Source organism: Rhinatrema bivittatum, chromosome 3, assembly GCF_901001135.1.
Source record: "Rhinatrema bivittatum chromosome 3, aRhiBiv1.1, whole genome shotgun sequence".
In the NCBI taxonomy this organism is placed as follows: domain Eukaryota; kingdom Metazoa; phylum Chordata; class Amphibia; order Gymnophiona; family Rhinatrematidae; genus Rhinatrema; species Rhinatrema bivittatum.
The window spans coordinates 579,439,254-579,463,229 of NC_042617.1; the positions used below are offsets into that span (position 1 = coordinate 579,439,254).

The 23,976-nt window shown below is 48.0% G+C and overlaps 1 long non-coding RNA gene across 1 annotated transcript in view; it reads right to left on the bottom strand.

Moving 5' to 3' along the window:
• LOC115088392 overlaps nt 1–17,598 on the bottom strand; it is an 83,161-nt gene extending 65,563 nt beyond the window's left edge. Inside the window, exon 1 of the long non-coding RNA XR_003855767.1 lies at nt 17,486–17,598. This is a non-coding gene — a long non-coding RNA (uncharacterized LOC115088392). The remainder of the gene's footprint in view (nt 1–17,485) is intronic.
• Nucleotides 17,599–23,976: the final 6,378 nt, after the last annotated feature.

Here is a 23,976-nt window from a genome sequence, read left to right on the forward strand (position 1 = left end):
ACACGCATGTTTTAAAATAAGCTCATTTGTATGTACAAAAGTTGACAGTTCCTAAGGAAAATGCGTGAATAGCAGTTGCTTGTGTAGATGATTAAAATTAGGAGCAAACATACGCACGCTAGGTGTATTTTATATAGTACACCCGCACTCGCACAGACGATATAACATTCATGCGTATTTGGCTGCGTACACGCGCTCGCTTAAAAGTTACTGTATGAGGAGGAATATATGAAAACCCATTACTTGAATCCTGAATAATAAAATCCAAAACCTTAAGGATCTAATGACAGAAGCTGACTTAGATATTGTTTCTATTACATAGACATAGTGCAATAGATATATATATATAGATATATATAGATATATACAAACACACACAGAGAGAGAGAGAGAGAGAGAGGTTATTGTAGTCTATAGGAGAGCGTAAGAAAGAAAGGAGAATCATGGATGGATACAATAAAACCAACAGAAATACAAGAATAGAGAGAGAGAGGAGGAAGCAATGTGGATTATGCTGGAACCATCCACACTGATATGATCTACAGATTCCATGCATGAGGATAAGAACGGAATAGATTACTCTAAACCTTCCATAAAATAGAAATTAAGATGGAGGTGCTACTGGTGAAAGATTTCACCCTGCATCCTGGGTGCAAGCACATTAAAGAGATGTGAGATCCAGCACTCCCTTTAGGAGGCACTTCTCAGGTAAAGCTTTCCTTCACTAGGGTTCCATAACAAGAAACTTTGGGGTAGATTTTATTTTTATTTATTTATTTTTAATTTTTATATACCGACATTCTTACATCCGATGTAAATCATACCGGTTTACATTAAACAGAATAGCAGGAAATAAATTTCCATAGTCTAATACAATGAACATTTCTAATTAAAATTGTTAACAAGCGAAAAGAAAAAGGTAAAGAATTGGAATAAAGGTTACATAACAGAAAAATATAAAAGATTTTTTTTTTTTTTTTAGAAGCACAAGGGTTGCACGAAGGGGTGCACAAAGGGGAGAGCCCCTTTGTCGCGCCCCTTCAGCGCGCGACGCACGGCGCGCAGCACCTGATGGTGAGGCGCTCTTCAACCGTGGCCGGAGCTCCCAGTGACGTCGGGGGGGGGGGGAGTGGTCACACATCGCATCGCAGTCACTCATTTCCCTCACCTCCTGCTGTTAGTTCCGTATCTTTTTTCCCCCTGCCATTCAGTTAGGTGTTCAGTTCTCACGGGGGCCCAGGATGGAGGGTGGCCTCCCCGCTCGTCGGCGCCTGATGGTGAGGCGCTCTTCAACCGTCGCCGGAGCTCCCAGTGAAAAGGCCCGGCCATGCGCATAAAGCCCCGGAACGCGTGTGAGTCCCGGAGCCTCGGGAAAGGAGCGGGGTGGAGCGGGACGGGGCGTGGATAGAGGCAACCAGCATGGCGGCCATTTGCCGCTGTGCCAGGGGCGCAACCTGCGCCTGCTCAAAGTAGGCACAACAGATACGATAAGGATTTGGGGGGGGGGGTTTAGGATAGGCCTAGGGGACGGGAAGGTTAGAGGAAGGGGAAGGAAGGTTAGAATAGGGGGTAGGGAAGTTCCCTCCCAGGCCGCTCCTAAATTGGAGCAGACTGGGAGGGAAGTGCGGAAGGCCGCGAGCATTGGCGCATGCAGGTTGCACAAATGTGCACCTCCTTGCGCACACCGACCCCCATAACATGCGCACACGTTATAAAACTGCGTGTCCATGTGTGCGCGCCGTGTAGCGTGTGCAAGCTTTTAAAATCTACCCTTTAATGTGTACAATAAGGAAGAATAGTTAAAAAACCCAATACACAACAGTAGAGGTAGGCAGGGAAAGAAATATTATAGACAGAAAGAGAAATGTATCATCCAAAGGTAGAAAAATATTCAGCAAGTTTAAACTAGGATAAAGGGGCATCTAATCCTGAACATAAATTTTCTTCCCCTCCGGAAATCAAGCCAGCTAATTAAAATTTTCAAAAGCTGGATTAACGAGACGACAGTGTAGCCCCAGTGCCCCCAAGATCCATCCGTAAGCTATTTCTGCACTGCCATTACATTTCTGTTCACTAAGAGGTGACTTTTAAGACCCACACACATGCTCACATGTGTTTGCCAGCGCGTGCACATGGATGCGGTGATTTTATAACATACGTGCGTATATGCGCGTATACTTCACCTGTTATAAAATTGGCTATACACACGTACATGCGTGCATGACTTTACACTGACACGTGCATGTGTGCATGAATGCCGACTCGCTTGCATGAGGAGAATTTTAGTAGGTACCCCTGCTGACACAATTATCTGTGTCCCCAGTTCATTCCCAGTTTGCCCCAGTAAAGGAAAGGACTTCCTAAACCCCCTAGCTAACTTGCCTCTCTTTTTCTCTGTTATCTCTGACCATTAAAACCCCGCTGACTAGTCTAGTTTCAACTTTATTACTTAAATGCCGTGCAGAGCAGAAGCAAAGTTACGCGGTAGGAGATCCCGGCGTGCCTTGTCTGCGCAGACTTCAGGTGACAGACTTGGCAGACGGTGCCCCGCCCATTCCCCGCCTCTTTTTATGAGCGTCTCCATTTGTGCACGTAGCAGGAGATATGCGTGCGCTGGCGCAGTTTTATTTTATTTTATTTCTTGAGTTTTATAAACCGTCATTCGCTGAAGCCATCACAACGGTTTACAAGATTCAAAAGGTATAACAGAGGGTACATATTATATTCGAAAATGAGCGGATAAAGGGGATCGGAGTGGGGAAGGATTAGAGGGGATGGGGGGGGTGAAAGGAAAGAGTGGGGAAATTAGCTAAACGTAAAGTTTTTAAAATCTTTACGTTTTTAAAATCCATGTGGCGTGTGCCGGGCGTGCGCCGGGCCGAGTCACGCACGTTTCCAACAGTGGCCAATCCAGGCCACGGGAGTAGCACACACTCACTCGAAGAAAAGGGTTAACTTGAAAGACTGAATGTGACTAGTCATTGCAATCTATTTATACTGTATTTATTGTGGCCGGGCGCCAGGGTCTATTCTGGTCACAATGTTCTTTGAAGGAGGTGTGTCCTGGTATCAATGTGCCGAGAGAGTTCGAAAGATCACAGCAGTCGCCACGGATCGCTTGCACAACCCTATACCTGGGCTCTCTTTTTGCCACATCAAAGATTTGTCGGGAGGCAGCGGTTCTAAAACAAAAATATACGTAACCCTTGCTGGAGGGTTTTAAGCCCCAAGGACATACAAATGTATTTATTCTTCGGGGCTGCTCCGCTAGCTAGCACTTCTCCCATAACTTTGCTCTCTGCCCCAAGGGTGGAATCCTTTTTGTGGGGAGAAGCTTTCGCTTTATGGCCCGGGCAGTGGTGTGTATGCCCCTCTCTCTCTCTCCCCCCTCTGTGGTGTTAGAGGCTGCATCTCAAGGGTTGAGATGCTGGGGCAAACCAGGCAGGACAAGGCACTGGGTGTTATATTAAATGCTTACTGATTCTTTAACAATTAAATTAAAGTCCATTTTCATAAAGGTGAATTTACAGCTGACCGTTGTACAGAGGTGTTTTTCTTGTCTGGGCCGGTGTCCTTTATCTCAGGTATCTGGGTCAAGCTTCCCATGGCGATTGTAAATGTTCACAAAGCTTTCCCAGCAAGTCGAACAGGAATCCTACTGGAGAGGTCCCCTCAACAAGGAATGTCCTACCTAAGTTTGGTTTATTCACGATTGCTCAGCCTATCTTGGTCCCCTGGGGTGGAGATCTGATTGGGAAACTCCAAGATCTTGATCCCTTCCCCTTGATGTTGGTACTGGTGACTTCTCTTGTAGGAAAGGTCGTTTAGAACATGGGGACCAGACTATCCCAGCCCTGAAACCCTGAGGAAGAGGATGAGTCACAAACTCCCCCAGAAAACAATAGGGGGCAGATTTTCATAGGAGCGAGTGGGCGTCCATGCACGCGCGCTTCCTGGTGAGCACACATGGATGCGCCGATTTTATAAAATCGTTGGGCCGCTCGCACATGCTCGCCGGATTTTGTAATCCACACACGCATCTGCGCACGGGGGGAGGGGGGGGAATTATGCAAGTTTCGCGTGGCGACACATCGCAGCCTTCCCCAGTTTCCTCCCAGTCCGCTCCAATTTAGGAGCAGACTGGGAGGGAACTGGGGAAGGCTCCAATTTAGGAGCAGACTGGGAGGGAACTTATTTACCCCCTACCTAACCTCTCTTACCCTTCCCCTTCCCCTCTCCTCCCCACCCCCTAAACCCTTTCTCCTACCTTACTATTTTTTTTGTTTTGTTGCTTACTGCTCCAACGAAGCAGTAGCAACTTGTGCGCGACAGGATTCCCTTCCTCAGTACAGCAGCAAATGGGCCCTCCCCAACCCCCCACCCCCCTCGGACCGCCCCTTTATCAGGGCCCGGCCCTTCAGCGCATAATGGGGGTTATGTGCGAGGCAGGGCCCCTTGGCCCGGCCAGGGTTGAGGTGCACCAATCAGGGCAACAAAAGAATAGCAGTACCGTCAGATAAACTTATTGAAACCATGGAAAACTAGGGAATTCATGTTGATTCATCTCCATGGAGATGAAGTAGGCTTGGATCCAATGATGAGGAGGAGGGAAAAGCACACTACAATATGGATGGAAGAACAACTTCAACCATAACACAGAGAAACATTTGATGCAGATGGTGAGTTGGCATCCCAACATCATAAAAATAATTATCCAACAGATACAAATGACAACAGGAGAAATAGTATTCCAAAAGCCTTACAGAACACCTCAGAACCTCTGGAAGACCACAAAGCACAAGGTAATTGCTATGTTATGGCTATGAGTCATAGAGGAATCCCAGAATTAATGATCCAGCCCATTAGTGCTGATCGCCAAATAGATGACATATGTTTTTGCATCAACTTTAAAATGGTCAACATAATCTCCAAATTCTATGCATACCCCCATGCAGAGTAGATGAGTTGACAAACTGGTTGGGGCAAGATATCTCCTCACTGGACCTCATAAAAGGGTATTGGCAAATCCTGTGAGGTGACAAATCTAGAAAGAAGATAAAGGTCGAAACCCTATCTGGACTATATCAGTTCAGTGGTTTTCCATTTGGACTACACAGAGCCATAGGCTATACCAAGCTTTCACATGTACCTGAATAATATGGTCATCTACAGCCTAGACGGACTCACATACTTAGATACATTGCAGGTAGTGCTGCAATCTCGAAGGACAGCTGGGCTAATGCAAACCCAAACAAATGCATCCTTGCTAGGGAAGGGATTAAACGTCTGAGACATATTATAGGAAGTGGCCTGATTAGGTTTTTAGCAGACAAGGCAGTAATGGTAGCCACAAACCCAGTCCCAAGAAAAAGAAACAAGTCAAAGTATTCCAAGATTGATGAAAATGTATATCCTACTTTGCAGACCTAGCCACCCAATAACCAATCTAGTTGACAGTAGCCCCAAATCAGCTGAAACAGACTGTGAAATATGGAAAGACTTCTTGCCCCTGAAAATCTGCCTTTGCAAAGCCTATATATTCCACAGTGTCAGCTTCAAAAAGAGTTTTATTTTATAATTAGGTTGCCTCAGAAATCAGTTGGAAGCTGTGCTGTTCCAAGAGGAGAGAGCATAGGAATACCCAATCCTATACCTTAGTAGAAAGTTATTATAGAGAGAGAACTTACTGTATTTATTTATTTTTTAAATTTTATTTTTAATAAAATGTATAGGGCCCAATATTCAAAGATATCTGGTTATCTAAATTATCTGGATATAACATATCTGCAAAGTTATGCATCTTCAGAGTTAGGTGGACAAAGCGTGAATTATGGCGAAAGCACGACTAAAAAGGGAGATATTTTACAATACGCACGGAATCTTCATTTTTCAAGATTTTTCGCAGAGCTTTCTTCCACGAGGTGAAGCAGGCAGTAAAAGTGAAGAGATTCCTCTACGCAATGCTTTACCTTGCACGTTTCAGAGTGAAAGCAGGGAGGAAATGGAGAAATTACTTACCTGATAATTTCGTTTTCCTTAGTGTAGACAGATGGACTCAGGACCAGTGGGTATAGTGTACTCCTGATAGCAGTTGGAGACGGATCAGATTTCAATCTGACGTCAGCTCTAGTACATATACCCCTGCAGGAAGTGCAGCTCTTCAGTATTCTCCTCGAAAAGCATTGTGGATATATGTGTGACTGACTATTTTGAATAACTTGAATAACTTCATAACTTGAGTAAACTTTATAACTTGATTAACTTGAACTGGTTGAATTGGCTATAGCTGGAGACCGCCAGTGCCCTCAACCGGAAAGCGTCGACACCCGGCAGGGTGGGAGTCCTAGATGAAGGAAAGCGTGGCTTACCCATGAGTCGCTCGAGCACTCCAGAGTAACGGCAGCCGTGGGTGGGATGCTGAGTCCATCTGTCTACACTAAGGAAAACAAAATTATCAGGTAAGTAATTTCTCCATTTCCTAGCATGTAGCAGATGGACTCAGGACCAATGGAATATATAAAAGCTACTCCTGAACTGGATGGAAGGCTGCCCGTGACCCTTACAGTACTGCTCTTGCGAATGCTGTGTCCTCCGAGCCTGAACATCCCGGCGGTAAAACCTGGAGAAGGTGTGGATGGAGTACCATGTCGCCGCCCTGCAAATCTCGGTGGGTGACAACATCTTTGATTCTGCCCAGGACACTGCCTGGGCTCTAGTAGAATGGGCCTTGACTTGTAGCGGCGGCGGCTTGCCTGCCTCTACGTAGGCCGCCTTGATTTCTTCTTTGATCAAGCGGGCTATGGTTGCTTGCGAGGCTGCTTCCCCTTGCCTCTTCCCGCTGTGAAGGACGAATTAGTGGTCCGTTTTCCACACGGGGTCCGACATTTCCAAGTATCTGGATAGAAGTCTGCCGATGTTGAGGTGGCATAGATGTCGAGCCTCTTCTGAATTCCTATGTTCATCTGGCGATGGTAGCGAGATGGTTTGGTTGATATGGAAGTGGGACACCACTTTGGGTAGGAACGACGGAACTGTGCGTAACTAGATGGTTCCTGGGGTGAGTCTGAGAAATGGCTCCCAGCAGGACAGTGATTGTAGCTCGGATATACGACGGGCAGAGCAAACTGCCTTCAATTTTAGTAGTCAGAGACAGGCCACAAAGAGATCTGAAAGAGGTTCCTGCTAAAAAATCCAGGACCAGGTTGAGGTTCCAAAGCAGTACCAGCCACTTTAGAGGGGGTTGGTTGTGCTTGACTCCTTTTAGGAAGCGTATAACATCTGGGTGCGAGGCTATGGTGTCGCCCTCGCACTTGGATCCGTAGCATGACAGTGCGGCCACCTGTACCTTGTTGGAGTTGAGGGTCAGTCCCTTCTGTAGGAATTCCAGGATCGCAGGAATTTTGACTGAGCGTGGTATGTCGTCGTGGTCTTCGCACCAGGCTTCGAATATTCTCCAAATCCTTATGTACGTTAGAGATGTAGAGAACTTGCGCGCTCGGAGTAGGGTGTCTATTACAGCCCCCGAGTATCCGATCTCTCAAGCGAGCCCTCTCAATGGCCAGACCGTAAGAGAGAACCAAGCTGGATCCTCGGGAGGATCGGTCCCGTTGGAGCAGGTCTCTATGTGGAGGTAGTGGCAGGGGCGTTCCTGTCAGTAGTCTTCACATGTCTTCGTACCATGGCCTTCTTGGCCAGTCCGGCGCCACAAGCAGTACTGGCCCCCTGTGTAGGCTGATCTTGTGAATGATTGCGCCTAATAGGGGCCACGGCGGGAAGGCATACAACAGAGTCTCCTGTGGCCAGGTCTGCACCAGGGTGTTGATCCCCTTGGACTGAGGTTCTCGCCTGCGACTGAAGTAGCTGGGTACTTGGGCGTTGGACCGGTTTGCCAGAAGGTCCATGATTGGTGTTCCCCAACGGTTCACTATCAGTTGGAATGCTGCGGTCGATAGCTTCCATTCTCCTGGGTCTAGACTTTCCCTGCTGAGGAAGTCTGCCGTGATGTTGTCTTTACTGGTGATGTGGACTGCCGAGATCTCCTGGAGGTTCCCTTCCGCCCACGACATTAGGGGCTCTATTTCCAGAGATACCTGTTGGCTTCTGGTTCCTCCCTGACTGTTGATGTAGGCCACTGTTGTAGCATTGTCCGACATGACTCTGACCGCTTTGTTTCGGAGTCTGTGACTGAACCGTAGGCAGGCCAGTCTGACTTCCCGGGCTTCTAGGCGATTGATGTTCCATCCAGACTCTTCTGAGTCCCACTGCCCTTGGGCAGTTAGTTCTTCGCAGTGTGCGCCCCACCCTCGTAGGCTGGCATCCATGGCGAGCAGGATCCAAGTCGGTGAGGACAGTCTTGTTCCCTGTCTCAGGTGGTCGTCTTGTAGCCACCATTGTAGTTGGGTCCGGACTCTGCCCGGGTGCTGTAGACGTACAGTATAATTCTGAGACAGTGGGTTCCATCGCAATAGAAGGGAGCGCTGAAGGGGGGTCTCATGTGAGCTCGTGAACATGGCACAACCTCCAGTGTGGATGCCATGAGACAGAGGACTTGTAGGTAATCCCATGCTGTGGGACGGGGTTCGCTCAGCAGGGTTTGCAACTGGTTCCTCAGTTTTGATCTCCTTGCGGGGTCAGGCTGACCTTGTCTTCTTTGGTGTCGAATCGGACTCCTAGATATTCTAGAGACTGTGAGGGCTGCAGACAACTCTTGTTTGTATTGACCACCCATCCGAGGCTCTCTAGTAGAGTTTTGACTCTGTTGGTTGCCTGGTGACTTTCCTCTGGGGATTTCGCCCTGATCAGCCAATCGTCTAAGTAAGGATGTACGAGGATTCCTTCCTTCCTTCCTCAGTGTCGCCGCCACCACCACCACTATGATCTTGGTGAACGTCCGGGGTGCTGTGACTAACCCGAAGGGTAGAGCCCAGAACTGGTAGTGACGATCCAGGATTTTGAAGCGTAGGAAGCGCTGATGTTCTTGATGGATCGGGATGTGTAGGTAGGCTTCCGCTAGATCCAGGGATGTGAGAAACTCTCCCAGTTGTATCGCCCTTATTACAGAGCGTACGATTTCCATGCCGAAACGGGGAATCCTCAGGTGGCGATTGACCGACTTGAGGTCCAGGATAGGCCTGAATGTCCCCTCTTTCTTGGGGACGATAAAATAAATGGAATAATGCCCAGTATTTATTTGTTGTGGAGGTACTGGGGTTATGGCCTCGAGGGCCAGTAATCTGGTCAGTGTAGCTTCCACTGCCATCCTCTTGGAGAGGTCGTGGCAGGGGGATTCCACGAATTTGTCCGGAGGGATTCGGAGGAAATCCAGGTAGTACCCCTCTCGAATGATGGTTAGGACCCACTTGTCCGAAGTTATCTCGACCCATCTGTGGTAGAATAGGGCAAGTCTGCCCCCTATGGCTTCTTCCTTTGGACAGGTCAGCTGAATCTCATTGTGGGGTGCGGCTGGGGCCTGGACCCGAGCTGGTTCCCCTCTTACTGTGCTTGTTCCGAAAGGACTGGTTCCTGCCTGTAGGACATGGAGCTTGAAAATTGTTCCTGTATGGATTGAAGCGCTGTGAACCTCTGCCCCTGGAGGATCGGGGAAAAGGTCACTGGTTTCTCTTGCTTTTGTCCTCCGGTAGCTGCGGTAGTGGGGACTCGCCCCATTTGTCAGCCAGTTTCTCTAGCTCACTGTCGAACAGGAGGGATCCCGTGAAGGGCATCCTTGTGAGTCTCGATTTAGAGGAAGCGTCAGCAGACCAGCTTCGGAGCCAGAGTTGTCTCCTGGCTGCCACAGCTGATGGACACTCCTCTAGCTGCGGTGCGTACCAGGTCAGAAGCAGCATCCGCGAGGAATGATACTGCTGGTTCCATGGCTTCCCCAGGGGTGTTGCTCCTGGTCTGTGATAGGCAGACAGTGCAGCAGGCCGCTATTTGTAGGGACATAGTAGCGACGTCAAAGGACTGTTTAAGGATGGATTCCAGACGTCTGTCTTGCGCATCTTTGAGAGCTGCACCTCCCTCCACTGGGATAGTAGTGCGCTTCGAGACCGCGCAGACCATAGCATCCACTTTTGGGCATGTCAGAAGGTCTTTGGCCGCCGGGTCCAGAGGTTGGCTGCCATAGTTCGTCACCCTTTAAATGTGGATTCTGGAGCAATCCATTCCATGTCAATTAGCTGTTGAACGGCTTGTAACAGAGGGAAATGGCGGGAGGTCTGATGGAGTCCCTTTAGCAGGGGATTCGTCTTTTGCTCCCCCGAGGTTCTTGTGCCCGGGATAGCAAGCTCCTTCAGGCTGCGAGTGACCAGGTCTGGAAGCTCGTCCTTGGTGAAGAAGCATCCCATGGTCCGGTGAGGCTCTGTCCCGGGGGGGGGGGGGGGGGGGGCCCAATCCTCCAGGGGCTCTGATTCTTCCTCCGAGGCGTCCATGTCCCCATATGTGGGACTTGCGGGTGGTGGGTTCGCTTCCTTGGGCTTAGAGGGGCCTGGAGTGTAGAGGTCCTCTGCTGAAGGCTGTGGCCATGCTATTGGAGGCTCCATCTGCATGTGCACGAAGGTGTGCAGGCCTTTGAAAACTTCCACCCAGGAGATCGACGCTGGGTCCAAGCTTGGAGGTGCTGTGTCCCTGGGGGGGCCCCATTTGAGGGGGGGTCCCACCGTGCATTGCTAGGTCCAGGGTACTTATTGAGGAGCTAGCACTCAGGCCCGGGTGGAGCTGGCCCTGGGCTTGATCCCCCAGGGCCTCCTTGCACTGGGTACACAGGGCGTCGGCCTCTTCGTGTTGTGCGGCTCTGATGTGGCATGCTGGGCAGAGGCTCTGAGCCTTGAGCTCTTTTTCCGGTGGTGCCATGAATATAGGCGCGGAAAATATCTTGTGCGCTCCGGTGAGTCGAATATGTGCGCCTAGGTGTGCGCACAAGTCGTAGTTATGCGCCCGGCAGAGGAAGCACGAGTCACACGCGTAACCTGTGCACACGATACTTGAGCATGTAACTTTGTGCGCACGGCTCGAGATGGCGGACAGGGCTAAAATGGCGACTGCGACCATGTGAGCAATATGGCGACCACCTCAGGGGGTCTCCACGTGGGAGGACTCTTGGATCTAGCCAGGGCCTGGCCCTGCTAGGGCGGTTCAACCCGGTGGCACTGGTCCCGGCCGGCGACCTGTGCGACTCCTCCAGCTTCGGAGACCAGAGGATTTAAACAAGATTTCTACCTTACCTTGTCTTCCCGGTTGCGTTCCGGGCCGTCTCCGGCTGTGGGGGGAGAGGGCAAATACCTTCACCGCCGTGCTCAGGTTTGCACCCGCTGCCTCTCAGCCGCTCCCAAAATCGGGGGCTAGGTCCCCGCCGAGGGTCGGCTGCCGGACCGAGGCTCACCTCCGAGGGACCACGGAAATCACCTCGGGAATTCTCAACTGGGAGAGGGACCCGAGGGTGTCACCGCAGGAGAGCGGGGCTCGCTGTTGAGGTAAGATTTCTTCTTATTTTGGGTTTTCTCCGTTAAATTGTGTTCTAACGCTGGAGAGCGTGCAGGTAGTCCCTAACTGCTATGGAGACGGAAAATACTGAAGAGCTGCACTTCCTGCAGGGGTATATGTACTAGGGGGCTGACGTCAGACTGAAATCTGATCCATCTCCAACTGCTAGCAGGAGTACACTATACCCATTGGTCCTGAGTCCATCTGCTACACGCTAGGAAAATGGATATTTTTGAGACAGTGGAGGCGGCGAAAAAATGTTTGAATGCATCAACTGAGCTAGATTCAGACTAAACAATAAATCAAATTTGCCAGTTAGCAGAGCACTGTTTGCTGGTGGAATTACACCAGGTCGAGGGGGAGATGAGCACGAGAAAGATGTTAAACTAAGCAGTGAATCACACCCCGTTTCAATTTTGTGTTTGGTATACTTATTAATTTCTTTTTTTCTTTTTATTAATACCGAATTATTTATGTTATTCTCTGAGTCGCCGGAGGGACTTGTCAAACCAAACTGACAAGATACAGCGAAGGATGCTTCAAGACTTCCACAGGATTCTAATCTGTGCGATTCTATGGGCGGCAACAGACAAAAATGACTACGTGGACGATGGGCAATCAGAATGCTATTTTTAAATGCCAAAAGGGGATATAAAAGAAGAGGAAGTTATTCTTAAATGAGAGCAGATCTCCCAATTATAAAACCGCCAATGTGATGTCTGGTTGTCTGCATGAATAAACTCTCTTGAGTTGTGGGACTCATCGCCAATGACAAAGAGAAGTCAATGTCTTTAATAAAACATTTTTTATTTTATGCATTTTTTTTTTTATTACTATTATGTAGCTGCTGTTTTCTCTGCTTTATGTTCAAGCGGAAGCCCTCAAGCACTAGTAATTATGTCTCTGGGGACAGCTGCTTTACACATATTAAGGGTGTTGTGTGTTGTACAAGAATGTGGTAAGAATCAACCGGATTCTCAAAGGGATCCGCAATATCTAGCAGTAATGTTGGAAAAGAGGGGATGGAGGTGTATTGGGGGGGAGGTTTACGGGCAGGAGATGGGCAGGGAAGGAGGGTGTTGGATGGGTAGAATAGTAGGGGCGAGAGATGGGGACGTTTGTATGGAATGAGAGGGGGAGTAAGTTGAGTGGATAATGCTAAAAAATGGTACCAGTTTAAAGTTAAGGGCAAGGGACAAAGGTTTGTGCCTTCTTTATAATTATAGGCGCTTGCAATGTAAAAGATACAAGCGACTGTGCTTTTCAAGGGATCCTGGACTTCACAGAGCGAGACCTAGTGGTTATGGCTGATATAAAAATAGTTTCCCTGAATGTCCGATGGATAGCTACACCTGTTAAGAAGTCTAGGATACTTCAATTCCTAAGGAATCGGGGAGCCCAGAAACACGTTTGGTTGACTGTGAGCATGAAAATGTACAGAGAACTTGGGTGGGTCAGGTATTCGCAGGTACCTTCTCCTCTAAATGCAGGGGTGCATGCATTCTCGTACACAAGAATCTCCCCTTACAGATACATCATTCTTGCTGTGACCCAGAGGGGCATTTTGTCATTCTAGAAGGTAGCCTGTATGGGAAGGCAGTCACCTATGTAAATGTATATGTCTGTAATGTCGGACAGTCTGACTTTTATAATAAACTGCAAGATATCTTGACTGGATATGATACCTCAGGGCTATACATAGGTGGAGATTGGATTCTATGCAACGACTCAAATATGGATAGTTCTGGGGCTACAGGACACTATGTAGACTCCAGGAGTGGGCTCTGAAACCTGATGCAATTACATCATCTTATTGATAGTTGGAGAGAGATGTACCCAAATTGTAGAAATTATACTTATTTCTCCCCAAGACATCAATTATATAGTTGGGATTTATTTCTTCCTGTATAATGAATTAATGGCAATGACAGCTCTGGATGCATATATACTGACATATGCTATAATCGGACCACCCTGCTATTTCTCTATTAATTTTCAAGGACACCTGAGGTCTAGTAGACCTTGGAGACTCAATGTATCATTGCTCGGACAAAAGAATTTTAGGGAATAGATGAAAGAGGTCATTGTAGATTTTGATACTCATAATCCATCATCAGAGTATGACCCCCACTTTGAGATGGGAAACATTAAAGGTAGTGTTCCGTGAGTACATGGTCTCATATGTTAGTCATCAGAATAATGAGAAGAAATCCAAACAAACTGAGATAGAGAAACTAATTAAATATTTAGAGCAAAAGCATAAACTAATTGGTTCCACCAAAACACTTAAAAACTAAAACCTAGATTTATCATTTTGCTATAAATTTTGCAAGTATAGCACCTGTGGGAAAAAAAAGGGGGTGTGGTTAGGGAAACGGACCAAGTCAGGCTGCTATAGAGCCCTACACACAGGCCGATACAGTAAAGTGGGGCCGCGGTTACCCCGCTCCTAACCCGCTTTCTACTCACTTTTCGGCCGCGTTAGTGCAACCCGCGATACACTATCCCCTTTAACCCATCCTCCCCGCCTCTTTAAATCACCGGGTAACCCCTTCCGCCCGCGGCATGTATATTAGATGTAAACCATCGAATTAGCTATCCCCTCCCATACAGTAACGCGCGCCCCGGCTATCGCTATTTTACCCTGCCGTTTTGCCCCGCGTTTAACCTGCTAACTTACCGCCTACCCTTACCCCTGCGTTAGAGGCAGGGGTAAGGGTAGACGGCAAACTTTCCCCCAAAAAGAAACCTAAAAACCTAAAATCCCCTCCTCCCGAAGCTACTCGACATGTTATCAACTTACTTTTTGTTGCTTTCAGCCCCTTCAACCTTCTCTGCCGTGCTCCGGACGGGGGCAGCCAGCGGCGAAAGCGGCTTGCAGCGGCGCACCCCGCACAGGTCCCGGTTCTCCTGGCTCGCGACGATGTTCCCGCAGGTACTCCAGCTCGACTTCTGGCTGACAGCTACCCCCCCCCCCCCCTCATTGGCATGAGCTCAAGCCAATGAAAGCGCAGGGACGGGCGGGCGTGACGTCTTTTTTTTTTTCCCCCTTGGCTGCACCCGCGCTCTTCTTTTAATTTCTTGGCCGCTGGTGACGTGAGCGCTGGAGGCAGCCCGCTGTCTCCTTTTATTTCCTGCTGCCGCCTATCTGGGGTCCAGTTGTGGGCCGTGGTCTCCTTTCCCTTTCTTTGGCTGGCACCGGCCTGGGCTACGGAAGGAACCCGCAGTCTGTCACGTCACGGCCGTCCCTGTGCTTTCATTGGCATGAGCGCCCGATTTGGGCGCTCATGCCAATGAAAGCACAGGGACGGACGGGCGTGACGGCGCTCAAGCCCAGGAAAGTACGCTTCGCTTCGGTTTCAAGGCCGTAACTCAACAGTCTTGGGGGGGGGGGGGGGAGGAGGGGGTAGCTGTCAGCCAGAAGTCGAGCTGGAGTACCTGCTACAACATCATCGAGAGCCAGGAGAACCGGGACCGGGGGACACCGCTGCAAGCCGCTTTCGCCGCCGGCTGCCCCCCTCCGGAGGACGGCAGAGAAGGCTGAAAGGGCTGAAAAGCAACAAAAGGTAAGTTGGCACGTGTCGAGCCGCTTCGGGAGGAGGGGATTTTAGGTTTTTATGGGTTAAAGTTGGGATCCACTTCCTGGTACCTGTCATTTCAAATGTCATTTGAAATGACAGGCACCAGCGCACCCAGGATACTGTATAGGCGCTGTATTAAGCGCCTATACAGTAAAATCGGTTGCGCGGGCCTAACGCTTCCCCTAAAGCTTCGCAGACGCGGCTTGCATTTGCAAGCCATTTCAATAGAGTATCGAGCGGTATGTGATCAGAACTGTGCGTGGGACAAATGAGGGTGCGCCCGGCACTGCCGCACTCTTTCTAACGCGGCCTCACTGTATCGACCCGACAGAAACTACACGCCAGCAGAAAACCTCACCTAAATCACATGTGCTGACCCTGACCTAACAAAAGAATAAAGAGACCAAAACGCATAACTAGAAGCATGCAGAAAAAACTGAATTGGAAGCTGCAACAAGCCAGAGTCTCTGTATGCAGTGTAACAAAGGAAAAAAGAAACATCACCCATCCTTATAAAACAAATCAAGAAATATAAAATCAATAGCAGTAAAAGCATACTAACAAAAAGAACAGATTATTTCAAAACAGCTGATGAATGGAATATCCAATAATTAAAAACTCATAAAAAAATTTCTAGATACACTCTTAACCCGCGATTGGACGCACGTTTTGGATGCGCTAGCTTTACCCCTTATTCAGTAAGGGGTAATAGCGCGTCCAACCCCCCCGAACCTAATAGCGCCCGCAACACGCGAATGCATGTTGATGGCCCTATTAGGTACTCCCGCGCGATACCCAAAGGTAGGCGCTAATTTCTCCGGGCACCGGGAAAGTGCACCCTTCGACTTAATATCATGGTGATATTAAGTTGGAGGTCCCGAAAGTAAAAAAAAAAAAAGTAAAAAAAAAAGAAAAGAAAAAAATGTTGAAATCGGCCCGCGGCTCATGGGTCGAAAACCGGACGCTCAATTTTGCCGGCGTCCTGTTTCCGAACCCGTGGCTATCAGCGGGCTCGAGAACCAACGCTGGCAAAATTGATGAGTGTCGGCTGTCAAACCCGCTGACAGCCGCCGCTCCTGTCAAAAAAAGAGGCGCTAGGGACGCGCTAGTGTCCCTAGCGCCTCTTTTTACCGCTGGCCCTAATTTTAATAAATTAAAATTATTGGGCGCACAGGAGAGTGGCCTGTGCGCGTGCCGAGCTCTCCCGCGATTTTACTGTATCGGCCCGTCATATAGGCTGTTAATTACACATTTTTACACACATGCTATCGTTTCACACTTACACACACAGGCTTTCAATCACACACATACATGCTGTCTTTTTCTCTCACACAGACTCTCATTCACATGCTTACAAACATGCTCTCTCTCTTTCTCTCAATCACATACTCCCTCACCTAAACCAGCTTTCAGACAGACACACATGCTCTCTCCCTTTCTCTCATTTACACACAGGCTCTCAATCACATACTCACATGCTCCCTCACCTAAAGCAGCTCTCAATCACACACACACATGCTGTCTTTCTCTCAATTACACAGACACACATGCTCTCAATCACATACTCACATGCTCCCCCACCTAAAGCAGCTCTCAATCACACACACACATGCTGTCTTTCTCTCAATTACACACATGCTCTCAATCACATACTCACATGCTCCCTCACCTAAAGCAGCTCTCAATCACACACACACACATGCTGTCTTTCTCTCAATCACACACAGACACACATGCTCTCAATCACATACTCACATGCTCCCTCACCTAAAGCAGCTCTCACACACACACACACATGCTGTCTTTCTCTCAATCACACACAGACACACATGCTCTCAATCACATACTCACATGCTCCCTCACCTAAAGCAGCTCTCAATCACACACACATGCTGTCTTTCTCTCAATCACACACAGACACACATACTCTCAATCACATACTCACATGCTCCCTCACCTAAAGCAGCTCTCAATCACACACACACACATGCTGTCTTTCTCTCAATTACACACAGACACACATGCTCTCAATCACATACTCACATGCTCCCTCACCTAAAGCAGCTCTCAATCACACACACACACATGCTGTCTTTCTCTCAATTACACACAGACACACATGCTCTCAATCACATACTCACATGCTCCCTCACCTAAAGCAGCTCTCAATCACACACACATGCTGTCTTTCTCTCAATCACACACAGACACACATGCTCTCAATCACATACTCACATGCTCCCTCACCTAAAGCAGCTCTCAATCACACACAGACACACATGCTCTCAATCACATACTCCCTCACCTAAATCAGCTCTCACTCATACACATACACACACAGGATCTCACACACATGCTTGCTTGCTTGCTCATTCACTCTCCCTCCCCGGAACTAGCGGCAGCAGCCCCCTCCCAACCCTAACCGCCTTCACTTTCAGCCCTGGCGGAGCAAGGAGTCCCATGGGCCGCGGGGGTGGACGTTCTTCTTCGTTTTTCTCCGAGCCCCGCTGCTCATTCCTCTGGCCGCGCCGCTCTTCTGTTCTTCGGGCCGACGCTACCCGCACCAGCATGGTCTCTTCTTCCCACGTGCGTGCCCGCTGCTCACCACTTCCTCTTCCGGGCCGTGGGGGAGGGGGCGGGAAGAAGAGACCATGCCGGTGCCGCTGACTCCCGCTGTCCTGCCGCGTTCCGCCCGGGCGGAGGAGGACCGGGGAGGAGCTGGGTCAGCGGGGGACCGGAAAGCGTGGCGACCACTGTACAAGGATAATTATTTCATAAAATAAAGGCTGATCTCTGTTAGTCTCCATTACCAATTTCATTTCTAGGCCATGTAAATATAATCAAAATGGCCATATTACCCCTATTAATATACCCTCTTATGCACCTCCCATGTGATGTCCCAGTAGCTATGCTGCAGGCATTAGGGGAAGCGATCTCCAGCTTCATTTGGAGAGGGAAATCTCCCAGGTTCAAGAATGATGCATTGGTCAAATCTAGAGAGGCTGGCGGACTGGGACTCCCAAATTTCCAGCGGTATTACTGGGCATGTAGGCTGACTTGCCTGAGAGTGTGGATTGGGACGCCGTCCTGAGTCTCTTTGGAGGGGGGGGGGGGGTAGTTTAGCATCTCTGCTGCGTATGCCAAGACCTTCTAACACACTAAGGCGAGTGGTCCGGTGCCACCCAATAATAGCACATGCTCTCCGAGTATGGAGCTTGGTAAAACAATGGAAGGGATGAGCATTCGTTCTGCAACGGACATGGTCCCTTTTCGTTGCATTCGTGGGTCCGCGAAACGTATGGCGACCCCCCACGAATGCAACATATCATTACCGAATAAAACCCCCACCCGCCTGACTCCCCCCCAAGACTTGCCAAAAGACCCTGGTGGTCCAGCGGGAATCCGGGAGCGATCTCCAGCACGCCGGTCGTCAGCTGCCAGCATTCAAAATGGCGCGGATAGCCGTTGCCCTTACTATGTCACAGGGGCTACCGGTGGCATTGGTCGGCTCCTGTCACATGGTAGGAGCACAAGATGGCGCCGGCCGTCCATTGCTCCTACCATGTGACAGGGACCGACCAATGGCACCCGGTAGTCCTTGTGACACAGTAAGGGCAAAGGCTATCGGCGCCATTGTGAATACTGGCAGCCGAGTGCCGAGTGCAGGAGATCGCTCCAGGACGGCCGGCGCCATCTTGTGCACGATTAACCCGCTGTGTGGTGAATGTTCTTTTTGCTTTTGGTGCCATGGAAAAAAAATAAAAAGTTATTAAAAAAAAAAACAATCCACAACGTAGGCGAGTAGCTTGCGATAATTGTACGCCCCTGGGAGGGCTGACAAGTATTGCGCTTACACTGGCAATAAAGCATCGCCTCATTCTCGCTGTTTTCCCTCACGTAAAGGTAAATCACGTAAAGGTAAATACACCTTTACGTGAGAGGACCGAGTCACCGCCCAAGAATTGCCCCACGTTTTGATCTGGAATGCGTGCGCCTTTGTGATTGATTCGGGAAACTTAGTAACCATAAGAGTAAAGGACCCGTTCCTTAGCATGGGAATCTGTCTGCCAGGTGCTACAAAATCATTTGTCCCCAGAGAAGAAATGTGCGCGTTTAAAACTTATCCTAAGCCCTCGGGCAGCAAAAGGAAGACGACGTTTCCTTCCGGAAAAGAAAGTCCCTGGTCCCCTCCCCCCATTTTTAGATTGTTCGTAAAAGCTCTGACTTAATTTTTTATTTTATTTTTTTTACCAGGAATATCCGAGCCCTAAATTCTTCCTCTCAGCAGCCTGTCTACGGCAAATATAAAAGAAACCCTATTCTAAGCAAAATGCAACATAGTCAAAGATCTGCAGTGCAGCCAAGTCCGTGTTTATCTGCCTCTTTGCAGGTTTCTCAGCGTCAGCTTGGAAAATGCAACCCGATCGCTTGGGAAACATTTACAAAACTTGAAAACAACAGATCGCTGTCAACTGATTTTTTAAGTTGAACTCTGGATGGCTTCCAGTGCTCGTAAGTGTGGGCGAGCTCTGGGGACGAAGAATAAGAGGAGACGGATAACAAAACAGTTTTTAGTAGCTGTACGGTGCTGACTTTTAAGTACTAAAGTATTTTGAAAGTATAGACAGGTACATTTTTTTATTTTTAAAAGTTCATAAACCCTTTTGTGGAGGGGTAAGTAAACCATTTGGGACCAGATGCCTTAGCCCAGTATCCCTGACCAGGATCGTCAAGTTCAGTAATCTATGGGCATCCCTTATTGTTTGAACACTTGTGTATATGATGCGTGCCTAAAAGCTCCTATTAGTAGTGTGCACCTCTGACAGGGTCTGATGCGGTCTTTTATTGATCAAGCCTTCAGTTTTCTCCTTAGCATAACAGAGACCAGCCCTAGAGAGAACCTCCCAACAGGTCTGGTTTTAAATTAAAAAAAAAATCAAAAGGGAACCAAAAGGTTCACTCACTGTGAAACGCCTTACCAATTCTATTACTGAATTATTATAACTTCTAGAATATTTTTAATCTTTAATGCAATTTATGCACCTACACGTGAGTGAACCTTTTGGTTCCCTTTTGATTTTTTTTTGATTTTTTAGCACTGTGCCCAGTGGCATTGATATTTCCTGGTTTTAAATTAGCCTGATTCTTAGACATATGGGCCAATACAGTACAGTGCACTGTTAACCCGCCATTGGATGCGCGTTTTCCCTTACCCCTTATTCAGTAAGGGGCTGAAAATGCGCGTCCAACCCGCCGAACCTAATAGCGCCCTCAACATGCAAATGCATGTTGAGGGCCCTATTAGTTATTCCCGCGCGATTCAGAAAATAAAATGTGCAACCAAGCCGTACATTTTACTTTCAGAAATTAGCGCCTACCCAAAGGTAGGCGCTAGTTTCTGCCGGCACCGGGAAAGTGCACAGAAAAGCAGTAAAATCTACTTTTCTGTGCACCCTCCGACTTAATATCTTGGCGATATTAAGTCAGAGGTCCCGAAGGGTAAAAAAAAAAAAATTTGAAGTCGGCCTGCGGCTGTCAGGTGGAAAACCGGACGCACAATTTTGCCAGTGACCGAGCCTGTGACTGTCAGCGGGCTCGAGAACTGACGCCGGCAAAATTGAACGTCGGCTGTCAAACTCGCTGACAGCCATCGCTCTGGTCCAAAAAGAGGTGCTAGGGACGCGCTAGTGTTCCTAGCGCCTCCTTTTGCCTGTTTCTACCGCCGGGCCTCATTTAAATACAGAATCGCTCACACAGGCGAGTGGCCTGTGCGCGCGCCGGGAGACCGGGCATTCGCCCGCTCTCCCGCAGACTTTACTGAATCGGCCCATTAATGAGGTGCACCTGCTCCACTGAATATACTGTACCTGGCAGGCCCGGTGCAAGGTTATTAGGCACCCTAGGTGAAACTTACAGCCTGCTGCTGTTTGGATAATGCTGAAAATTGATGTTTTTCCTGCTAGCTTAGCTAAGATAACTGGCTCCACCCCAGAATTCCCCTACCCCACCCATAAGCTAGCCGGATAATTTGTTTTAGCCAGCTATCTCAGTCCCAGTCAACATGATAGAAATATGGCGCTGAACATCAGCCTCAATGTATGCAATTATATCTTAAGCATAAAGGGGCCAATGTTGAAATTGCCCAGGAAGCTTGTATAACTGGCTTTATTTGCTGTATTCTCATGAGAGAGATTCATCCCTTCCATGTGCACACAGATTCCTGCAACTGGATCTGTCCCCTCCTAGCGTACAGTCAGGTCCCTCGGTTCTTTTAAAAAATGGATACCAACTCTGCATCTTCAAAGGGATTTTATTCAGGTCATCTGGAATGAAACAATTTCTTGTAAATCAGGCTCCCTCCTACCAAACAGTGTAACCCTCTTTGAAAGAGGTAGTACCTTTCAGGGCACAGAAATTATTTACTTCGGGGCAGCTCCGGCTAGCGTTTCACCCTTGGCTTGCACTCTTATTTCCAGAGGTGGATTCTTTCTATGGGGAGAGACTCCCCATAGACAATCCTGTGTGTGATGGTGGCTGCTACAACCCCTGGAGGGAGATGCTGGGACAGAAAGACAAGGCAAGGACCTGGGTGTTAAATAATAATTTCACTGATTGTTGAAAGTCCATCTTCCAATAAGTATGCAATAAGAGTTGAATTTAGTACGGATAGTGTATCTCATCTTGGATAAGTGTCCTTTACTTCAGCAACCTGGTAGAGCTTCCCATGGTAGTGGAGAATGTGCACAAAAGCTCTCCCAGAAGCCCACTGACCGGGGTCCCCTTCTAGCATAGATAACAATGTCCTACCTGAGCCTCCATTTAAATTCCAAACACCCAGCCCTGGATACCCTTTAGAGTTAATACCCTGTGCTCCATGTTCATCGTAAAGCCTGTTGCTGCATTACCTTTTTCTGTAAACCGATAAGATGTTTCCAACAATTGTCGGTATGTAAAAATCCTAAATAAATAAATGTAGGTGGAGATCTGGATGGGGTCTTCAAGATCCCATCCAGACTCCTCATGTTGAAAACTCTTTAGATTCAGGATCCTGCTATTCCAGTCTGGCTCTTGGAAACCTCACAACAAAAAGAGAATACTTTCTTTGTCAAAAGTCTTCCCAGACTGGTGTCCTGCTGTCACAGGTGCTTGCCACATTCATTGAGTGAATGGGCCCACTGGATCTGCAGCCCCTGTCCTCCGTGTCCAGCCAGCGAGCATGGACCTTCTTCAAAGGAACAGGGTTTGAACACAGTCCCCTTCTGAAAATAGGTCTCTTCTGGCCCTCAAACACCTCACAGAGCCAGGCCTGTCACAGGTGCTGGCCACATTCAGGGAGTGAATGGGCCACTGGTCTTCAGTCCTGAGTGGGAGTCCCGCAGGGGTTCCAGAAAAAAAGAACTTCCTGACTGCAACGAAACAACGAGGAGCCCTCTTAAGATTGAAGTGAATCTAAGATAGACTTAGATTCACTTAAGTCTATTTCAGTTATTAAGAATCTTAGTTCTTTCTCGAACCTTGTAGGATTCGAATCTCTGGTACTCATAGTTCACTATGAGATTAGTTTATTTTGTTGATTTTTATGTTCCTCTATATCTTTTCATGCTTAATCTTTTCTATTATTTATTGTTAGATGTATAAATGATTTCTAGTTCAATAAGGTTTTCTTATTGTTTCACAGATTACAGTTGTCTTATGTTTATGGTTTTTTCCTTGTAAACCCTTGCGAAGGCTTGCACCAAACAACGGTATATAAAAACCTACAAATAAAATAACAGGGGGGGGTGCACAGAGTGGATTCCCTTCCAAAAGTAAAAACCCGATGAGGCAGGGAGGCCTCACCAGGAGGGAGACAACATCTTTCCTGCTGAGTCTCTGACCTGCGCTAACTATAGCAATGCCTCAAAATACAAAATGGCTGAGTTACAAATGCCAGAGCAATTGATCCCAGCTCTCCCAGAGAGGGGGGGGGACGGGGACGGAAACTCATGAGTTGCTACCTAACTAGAATGGAACTAAGGGCGTGTAATGGTGGCCCGGAGGGTCCTGTCACAGCAGCGTAGACAAAATGGAGGAAGGACAAGAGACCAACACAAATTGCAAGCTTTCCTGAGTGCAGGGCATCGTGTTGAAATTGCCAGTTTTGGTGAAACTGCTAAAACATTAAAAGAACAATTCGTGTACAGTAGCTTAGGTCCTACCATAGGTTGGATTGAGTGCATTGCTTAACATTGGGAACCTTCTAGCAGTGGGAGGTTCTAAGGCTGGGTGCCCACCTCCCACTCCCCCATGGTCTGAACAATGAATTACCCCCTATGCTTGGGGGAGAAGTACCACATAAGAAATTAGATTTACTAATATGATTTATCTTTGGGTTCAAAGCCTGAGTGGGGGATGAGACAGGGTCGGGGTCACCCCGATACCATATTTATGAGCCCTTTCCAAATAAACTCTCACTTGTGGCACCACAAACCAGATAAATTCATCACACCAGAATAAAACAGTTTTACTAGTATTATGTAAGTAGACAGTAAATCCAACCAGAACATTAAATGAGAAAAATACAGTAGTGAAGTATAATATAAACACTGGGGGGTGCATAACTTTAAAAATCTACCCCTGGGTATGGCCTGTTAGCCAGGGCAACCAACATACTCATATGGACAGTAAAAAATATATATGTAAGGAACGCTAATAGAGAGAGGTTGAGTGGAAAAGCAATAAAGTACACAACTTTCAAAAACTTTCTTTACCTCTGAGTACTCAAAAAAAAGGAGATGGGAGAAATAGATCCAGCCCCAATGTCACCAGTTTGTAAAGGGTGCACCCTGTCCCAAACACAAAATTGTCTGGAAAAAAAAACAATCAAGAAAATGAGGATTCCCTCTTGATGGTGGAGCAGGCCAGATGACAAACC